General features: G+C 44.2%; 1 pseudogene; it reads right to left on the bottom strand.

Moving 5' to 3' along the window:
* Positions 1–710: 710 nt before the first annotated feature.
* On the bottom strand, positions 711–1898 carry LOC136577616 (ADP-ribosylation factor GTPase-activating protein 1 pseudogene; annotated as a pseudogene).
* Between the last annotated feature and the right edge of the window lie 7881 nt (positions 1899–9779).

The following is a 9779-nucleotide window of genomic DNA, read 5'->3' on the forward strand; positions in this document are numbered from 1 at the left end:
AATGGGCCCATGCATTATACTCATTGGTTGTCGGATGGCCACATTGGCGCCCCATCCTGCCCAGCGTGCACTTGCGGCTCTACGGAGAGCGAACATGGACTTTATCTATGACTTGGGGAGATTGCGCTGCTTGCAGGGCACACAGCGGTATAAAGTTGAGAACATAGCAGCACAATGGATTAAAGGCCGTTATGTGGTACACAGGGGAGGGGGCTCGGGATGTAAAACGTCACATCTTTCCGTAATTACAACTGAAGTCATCCAAGTTACTGATACGGTGGAGGATAAAAGTACAATGTCCACTGGATGCAGCCACTACGGTCTCTGCACGATACCACAAAGGGGGGCTACATATCGTCAGAGGAAACGGAGGACACGTGGGGCACTTTCCAGTAGCTTAATACTAAGGTGGAGGAAACCGAGATGGAAGGTCAGCAAAGTGGATGGGGTGATGTTCGGCCAGGAGGCAGAATATAATGTGCATGTACCACGGATGACTTGATTCTGGGAAGGACCACTTAGGGGCGCCAATGCTGAACAGACCCAGATTTCTAATTATCAGGAGATGAACACTGATTATGTATTATGCTAGCTTGAAGCAGACAGATGGCGGCAGCCGCCATGTCCTGCCCACAGCTCATGATGAAATAATTGGAAATTGGGTTCCCCTCTGCTCTATATCTCCTGTCTGATACCCCTCGCCCACTCCTCTACCAGCTGGAGTTGTCCCACCCCTGATCTGTAGCAGGCGCCTGACTCTTGCTACCCTTTTCGCCCTTTCCTTCACTTTCCCAGTGGCTGCCCCAGTTCTCCCAGCTGTCACTGTTGCTGTTCTTGTTGTTTGAGGTGGTCCTACACCCCTAAACCTCCCAGCTGTCGGAACTCTTCCTCTCTGTGGCGTTTTCAGGGAATGTCCAGCTGTCCCCGCTGGGATATTTTGTTGGCTTCTTCATTTCTTCAGAGCTTCCAAGTGGATTTTCCCGGGGTGGAATTCTAATAGTTGTCACTACCGCCGCTGTTGCCATGCTGGGAGCTTTCTGTGCTGTCCTCATTTTTACCCGACACCCTGAACCTTTGCTGCTAGACCAGAAACAGAACTGGAGACATCTTCTAAGATATGGCCTTCTTTTACCTTCTCCTTGGCTGGTTTGACAACCGCTTCGTTAATGGTTTGGCCTAGCTCAGAGGCCTTCTGTGTAGCTTGGGTTCCCACCTTGGAAGCACTTTCCTTTAATTGTTCCGACAGTGAAGCTGCTCCAGCGTACAGTGAGGTTATTGCATTGTTCAGAAAATCGTCATCTATCTTCGGAGGATTTAGTGTTGCCAAAGCCGACATATCTGTTCTCCTGGTTTCCAACACCCCCTCCACCCTAATAGGAGTTGACATCATCATTCAGCCAGTCTTCAAAAGCTTTGTCCCCAGAGGGGGCGCCACTGTGGCCACTGGTGTTGGAGCGGTAAGACGAGACGCCAAACATCTTAGGCTGAGGAGGGGTCCAGTTCTTGGCAGGCGACGTCTCTCCAGACCAGTCCCGACCTGCATCCAATGTAGCAACCTTGTCTAGATATAGTGCTGCAGCTTTGCTGTTGTACTTCTCCTAAAGACTCCAGCAGAGGTCATAGTCCTCCTGGGTCTCTAAGAAATGGCGGAACTTGACATTACCCCCCGGCCTTCATCTTCTCCAGCTCCACGTCCTTCCACTTGTCCATAGTGACGAAACGCACAAAGCTGAGCTGAACTCCGAGCCCCCGATGCTTTCTAGAGCAGTCCAGACTTACCCAGATGCCAAAGTGACACTGACCCACTGAGGGTTAAAGGCTCCACATTGAAAGCAGGTATTGTTTTCATCCACCACTCTGACTTCCTTCAGCACTTTCCTTGTCCGAGGACTCGCCATGTCTCTGCTGTGTACGGCTCAGGCTCGTCTCTCTCTGCGTGGTGCGCCGGTCTCTCACTATATTGCCGCCATCTTCCAGCTACATTGCGACTTCACCATATGTATCACTTTTAAATGTAGTAGAACTTAAGGAAAAAAATACCTTGATAAATTATTGCTTCCTGTCGGCATCATTAGACTTCCAGATGATGGCGCTACCTGAGGGTTTGTTTTTTTGTGAGGTGTCTTGTTGATTTTATTGGTATCATTTTGGAGTACATTTAACTTTTTGATTACTTTTCAGTTATTTTTTCCTTGGAGACAGGGCGACTAAAAACAAGGGTGACAATTCTGGCATTGCAAATTTTATCTTTCTAACGACATTCTCCATGTGCTATTAATGTGCTATTTTAAGAATTTTTTTTTGAATGTGGCAACTCCCTTTAAGTCTTCCTTCACACAGTTTTTATTTGTGACAGTCTTTGTGGTTTGTAAAAAATAACATGAATTTCAAGGAAAGTTCTCCCATTGCTATAAATGGCACCAGCGCTGCTACCGCCGGCCCCACTGAAAGCAATGGGATGAAGGGTTTCCCCGCTGAGATGCGAAGCGGTTTTCACATGAAAATGCCTCTTATCCACCGAGCTTTCACATGGTGGAAAGTGCAATATTGGGCTGTGAATTACTCTTGCCTGTGTGAAACTAGCCTAAGGCCATGATCATATGGAGAGGAATTTGCTATGAGGTATATGCAGCGGACATTAAACAGCAGATCGGCAGCGCACATTCTGTGTTAAAGCTGCACCATTTGATGTGGATTTTTATGCAGATTTTGGTGTGGAAATCACCACCTTATGTGAACAGGTGGAATCCGCAAAGAATTCTGCTGATATAGGCCTCCTGCAGGCGGCCGGGTCAGATCCCGCTGTGAGAATTCCTGTAGCGGGATGCGAACCATGCCCCTGCAGTGACAGCTGCAGCTTACCCACTCTTGGCATCTTCTCTGTGCGCTATGTGCCTGCCGCCGCCCAACCGGCGCATGCGCAGAGCGGAGGCAGCGCGTCACTAGTGATATTTCTGTCATGTTTTCACAGAGACAAATCGCGGCTGTGTGCATAGGATTGCATTATCTAACGCAATCCTATGTCAGCGGGCACGGATGGAAATTCTGCGGGAAACCCCGCTGTGGAATTTCCACCCGTCAGCAGGAGGACGTAATTGACATTCTGTGGATTCAAAATCTGCACCACTTATAAATTTTCATACCGATTTTGTTTCGATTTTCTTTGTCAGCATGTGGATGAAATTTTGAAAACCTCCTCTTTTTTCCAAATTTCTCCTGTTCAATCCCCTCCAGCTGGCAGACTCTCTGCTCTTCCCGCCGATTATCCTTGGACCAATCCAATCCTGCAACCAAGGCTCAGTATTCTTCACCTTCTACTGAGACCATTAATCTCTTCCTACCAACATCTGAAACACCTATTATGCTGCAGACTCCATGAGGCCTGAGGACTTTAATGTCCTTTGGCCGTACATTAGTGTTAAATCTGGACTCATCAGGTTGACTCGGGAGCCATTAATCAGGTTGAGCTCAAGCAGAGGTTAAGTACCAGGTGTGCTGTGGCCACCTGCAGGCTTGTCTTGATTTTAGCTTCAAGAGCTTATGTAATGGGCGGCCCAAATTACAGCAAAAATAAAACAAGAAAAAGGGACAGAGCCATTGGAAGCCATGGCTAGGGCTCCCTCACACTGCCATGGGTGATATTGGGCTGTGATTCACGACCTGATATCGCCCTCAGCATCCATGTGAAAGCCCCTGAATGTGAGGTGTTTTAATGTGAAATCAGCCTTGCATCGCTGCAGGGATTCCCTTCATCCTCACTGCAGCTGTAACAGCCACGGCACATAAGGGAGATGGAATAAATCCTCCACAGTGCCACCTATTGAAAGGCAGCATTCCTTCGAGTCAAAGTGGGACTTTTTATACAAGTCTTGTTACAATGACTGGGAATCAAAAGCAAAGCCAGACTCCATGTACATACAGCTGTTTCCGGGTTATTGCCCATCATCAGTGTACAGTAGGAGTCTGGCTTTTGCTAGTGAGAGGCCTGGGACAGGGGTCAGAAACGCTCTTTTCTAGCAAAAGCCAGACTCCTACTGTACACTGATGATGGGCAATAACCCGGAAACAGCTGTATGTACATGGAGTCTGGCTTTGCTTTTGATTCCCAGTCATTGTAACAAGACTTGTATAAAAAGTCCCACTTTGACTCGAAGGAATGCTGCCTTTCAATAGGTGGCACTGTGGAGGATTTATTCCATCTCCCTTATTTGCATATTACCCAGAGGAGCGTGCGTGGCCATTTGAGTCTCCTCACTTAGTTTATAGTATATAGTTGCTCTCCCTAAGGAGAAAAGAGCGTTTCTGACCCCAGCCACGGCACAGAATTGTGGAGTTTTCTCATTGATTTCATTGGGGCCAGCGCTGCTGCTACCGGTCCCATTTTTTGCTTTTTTTCCATTTTCGATTTTTCCTCCTCCCTTTTAAAAAATCGTAACTCCTTTATTTATCCATCGACGTCGCTGTTTGAGGGCTTGTTTTTAGCGGGACGAGTTGTATTTTTGAATGGTGCTATTTAATGTACCATATAATGTATTAAAAAACGTTAAAAAATTCCAAATGGAGAGAAATTGAAAAAAAGAAGAGATTCCGCTATCTTTCGATGCATCCTGTTTCTATGGCGCACAAACTGCAACACGAATGACCCGATAACTGTATTCTAAGGGTCAGTATGATAACTACAATATCAAACATATAGTTTTGCGCTTTTTTTTGCTGTACCACTTGTATTTTTTTTAAATTTTTTTAAGATATCTAATTTTTAAAAATTATTTTCTGTCTCTATTTTCTGCGCACAATAACTTTTTTTTATTTTTTTGCCGACAGTTGTGTGAGGGCTCATTTTGTGCGGTACGTCCTGTCGTTTCGGTTGATATCATTTTTGTATACAAACGACTTTTTGATCGCTTTTTATTCCATTTTTTCTTGCGGGGTAAATAATGCATTACTTTGCTAGATCGGACTTTTACGGACGCAGCGATACCAAAAAATATTTTTGCTTTATTATTTTGATCCTTAAAACACTATTGGGCCGTCACTAAGGGGTTCAAGACAACAGGCAATATCCTAGAAAGTTAGGACATGCTGCAATTTTTTTTTTTTCTCACACAATATCGCATGAGTGAAAGCATCGCTAATGGAATGAATCCATTGAAAATCATTTTTACATAATGCGTTTTCAGGCGAAAATTGTGCGATTTTATCAGCACTATGAAGGCACCCTTATGGTTTTAAAAAATAAGAGGGATAAGTCCCAAGGTATATATATCACCCACCTCCCCTCCCTCCCAAAAAATGTATTTGATCTCCATACATATGTTACTATCATACAACATTATAATCATTATGCCCGCTCCACGTATCACCTCCATACAGTAATATTATTCATATTAATGAACAAAATATACTATACAAAGGACAACATGACCAATGGTATCACTATACAAGGTCCAATGAATATCGCCAAACCATGATCTCTACTAAATAGTGACCAAAAATAATTATACCGTTACTGAATAAATAAATATTGTACAAAGACCAATATTAACAATAATACCGTTATAGAAGGCCTAAGAATACCACCACACCACGACCACATAGTGATGGAATAATACTGTTACTGAAGAGCATTGAGTAGCCTGGAAGGCTTCCATAGATCATTTCTTTGGTTAGCCAATACAGGTCTCACCTCAATACTTGTGTCTTTAGTACAAGATGATGTAACATTACTGATACACATAGTGACAATGTTGCCCCTTGTATAAGGTTTTGGAGGCTGGGGGAGACTATAGAGAATATTTTATCTATATGGAATTTGAGTGGCTGCTTATATAGGGAGCTGCAGTGCCAACATTCCATTGAGTGTTGTAGTTGGTTGGAGGTAAGTCCACTGTATGTGGAGCTCCTGTTGTCTCCATCATTATCTTTTTTTCATGTCTGTAGCGGCCCTTGAGGTGGCGGTAGAGGTTGGGGGGTTGTTATAGAATGTTGGGTGTCCCTAAACCCATGATTCTCACTGTTGTATTTATTCTTTATTAGTTTGGAGAGCGAAATGGCGAGTCATAGAGAGATGGAGAACGATAGAGAGATGGAGGATGAACAACAAATCCGAGAGGAGATGTAAGTATCTTACTGTATGACTCAATGACTGCTATAAGGATGTGTTCACACCTAATCAAGTGACACACAACAAAATACATTTTTCCAGACATGACCTAGACATTAATTCATTCAGTGCTGCAGAGCTGCAATACACATCAAATGCACACACATAGAAGACACTAACAATACAGATGCACAAGACAAACACATTTATACTTATGGAGGGGCCCCGTTAACTCTGAGATTCTCACTGTTGTATTTACTCTTTAATAGTTTGGAGAGCGAAAACAGCAAGATGGATTATGAAAGACAAATCGGAGAGGAGATGTAAGTATCTTACTGTATGCCCCATGACTGCTATAAGGACACATTCACACCTCGCTGATTTGCTGCAGACTTTGTTGTGGATTTTGGTGCAGATCTGCTGCACATTGGACCCTTTCAATTAAATAAAATTTGAAGGGGTGAAATCTTCTGCCGATCTGCACCAAAATCTGTGAAAAATCATCAATGTGTGAACGCACCCTAAAGCAATGCTGATATTCCAAATGGCAAAAGATATAAAGCTTAAAGCGGCGTTCCGATCAACAAGCGAATGTTCAAAAATTCCACATACAATTGTAGTGGCTCAGCGGGTCCCACAGAACTCTCACACCAACACTTTTCTTGTCACACCTGTCTATGTGCCGTCCTTGGACATAGAAGGTGCCACCTGTAGGAGAGACCTTGTTACTTCCCGCCACTCTTCTAAGCCTAGAGCTTACCCCTGATGTCTGCTGATCTCCTATTGGCTGATAGTCAACTTCAATCTTACTGGTGCAGAGTCCAAGGGCGGGAAAGCAACACCACGAGTCCATATGCAAGAGTGGGAGGAGTCCAAAAAGTGTGGGAAAGAAAAAGGCAATCAAAGGTGTCAGTGAGCAGTTAGGCCGACTCAGCCAGGAATGAGGGAAGAGGGGGTTGTTATAGAATGTTGGCTGTCCCCAAACCCGTGATTCTCACTGTTGTATTTATTCTTTAATAGTTTGAAGAGTGAAATGGCGAGTCATAGAGAGATGGAGAATGATAGAGAGATGGAGGATGAACAACAAATCCGAGAGGAGATGCAAGTATCTTACTGTATGACCCCATGACTGCTATAAAAACACAAAAAGGACATGTTCACACCTCGCTGATTTGCTGCAGATTTTGTTGTGGCTTTTGGTGCAGAACTGCAGCACATTTGACCCTTTCAATCATCGCTGTGTGAACGCACCCTACAGCAATGTTTATATTCCGAATAGCACAATATATAAAACTTAAAGGATCCATTCCGGTCAGCAAGCACATTTTCTCATCACCAGGGTGGGGCCTTTGGGGCCCCTGAACTTCGATCAGGCATTTAAAGGGTTAACAGATGTGATTGGCATGAACCCTGATCATGGCGGTTGCAGTAGGGTGTCAGATGTCGGACAGCCAGCACCCACCATGTATAAGACAGGTACAGCTTCCAATCCATATAACCACCACCCACCCAGGATGTATATCTATTGGATGTGAAGGTTTAAGACAAATTTTGCTAAGTCAGAAATAGGGGAAATGCAAAACAAAAAGTTTGACTTCCTTAAATTAGATACATTCCTTCACTCCACAGGAAAAGATGAACTTTTAACATTACAAACATAGGTCTGAAGAACTCTAGCGGACTGTCTGCACCAGGCCTTCATTACAGATGGGGGTGGCACTTCTCCCACCCGTCTCCTAGGGCTGGGCTTGTCTTTGGCGCTTTGAGCATCCGTTGGACCATCCAGAGATGCTCATTCCTTTAGTGGTGGAGCAAGTCAGCTCCTCCATCACCGTACAAGGATCGGGATTACTGGAATGGCCTAATTAACCCCTTAACGCCACAGGACGTAAGGTTATGTTATGGTTGTGTGGTACTTAACACGACAGGACACAACATTACGTCATGTGGATGGCGCGGGATCAGAAGCTCAGCTCGCGGCATCCTGCAGCTGGAGCTGGCTGTTACTTATAGTAAGTAGGCCTCCCATTGCAACAGCGGGGCTACATAAGGACAGCGACCCCCGCTGTTAACCCCCAACATGCTGTGTTCTATATAGATTGCAGCATACAAAGGTTTCACAAGCCCTCACAGAGCTCCGTCCATGCAAAAATGTAAGTCACTGGACTTTGATTGCAGCAAAATAAAAATAACTAATTTCCAAAAAAAATGCTTTTGTATTGTGAAAAAGTGGAAAAAGCTAAACGAATTATAATATTTTTTGTTTCGTTGTAATCGTACTGACCCGCAGAAAAAATGTATGTTGTTATTTATGCTATATTGAAAAAAAAAAAGTTTTACATTATATGACTGTCCTAGATTGTCACCATCTTGTTTACTCTCCATTAGAATTCAGGAGGAGGAAGAACGGCCAGCTGATTGGGTCCCGCTGGATTATTATGACGATGATGCCGATGTAGAGCCAGACGATAAGATATGGATATCAAAAGGCATCGCAATAACAGAAAAATAGCAGGTTTATAAGTGCGATATCAGTGCTCAATGTCCGAGATGGTCACCATCTTCTTTACTCTCTAACAGGAGCCAGGAGGAGGTAGAGCGGCCAGCTAGAGGGTCTCCCCAGTCCATACAGGCCCAGCTCATAGCATTAGCATAGAGGGATGATTTTGGAGGAAGAGATAGAATGGGTCTCACTGAATTTCCAGTTTTATGTAGAAAGCATTGAGTGAATAGTGGAGAACATCTTGGATGAGATGTAAGTATTCCTGTAGGACCCCCACCATCAGGGGCCTTAGGGCTGCATGCTGTCCCATGAGACATCACCCTTTAGTGCTCTTAGTCTGGTTTTGATTGTCGGACCCCCAAAATACTCAATCAGTCATAGTTCTAGATTTCTTTTAATGAACTCTTCCTTTTCTGGAGCGCTTTATACCCTGTACATCTCATGTTCCTTCTTCCACAGATGGATTCAGAATATTAAAGACACCATTGTCTATTTTCCGTAATGTTCTTCTTATCATGTTTGTATGTCTTTGGTGTCACATATAGAAGTCCTCTGTGTGCGTGATACATAGATGTAGTAGAGCCACGCTGACAGACGACATCTATTCATGACCATTGTCATTAGTGCTGCTTGTATCTGTATTGTATAGTAGAGACGATGTCCAAGATTGTCACCATCTTCTTTACTCTCTAATAGAAGACCGGAGGAGGAAGAGGTGAGGTGGGTCCCTCTGGATTTCCCGGATGATGATGAAGATGCAAGTATCCCTGTTTCTTCTCTTCCTTCTTCCACAGATGGCTTCAGACTATTACATAATGTCTGTATGTCTTTTGTGTTACATATAGAAGTCCTCGAGTGGGTCCCACTGGATTTCAGTGATGATGATGAGGATTTTATGATTGAAGAAAATCTTGAGGATATCCTGGATGAGATGTAAGTATCCCTGTAGGACCCCCACCATCAGGGGTCTTAGGGCTGCATGCTGCCCCGTGTGACTTCACCCTTTGGTGCCCTTAGTCTGGTTTTTATTGTGTAATGTTGGTATTCGGGTCTTTTGTTCAGATGGTTTCTTTCTTGTTCCGCGTGAGAGATTTACTAGCATTTATGCCACCTTTGCACAGCGGATGTGGCACTTGTAAACCAACCCTAAGATGTGCTTATGACTGTCCCAGA

Source organism: Eleutherodactylus coqui, chromosome 8 (assembly GCF_035609145.1).
Source record: "Eleutherodactylus coqui strain aEleCoq1 chromosome 8, aEleCoq1.hap1, whole genome shotgun sequence".
NCBI classification, from domain to species: domain Eukaryota; kingdom Metazoa; phylum Chordata; class Amphibia; order Anura; family Eleutherodactylidae; genus Eleutherodactylus; species Eleutherodactylus coqui.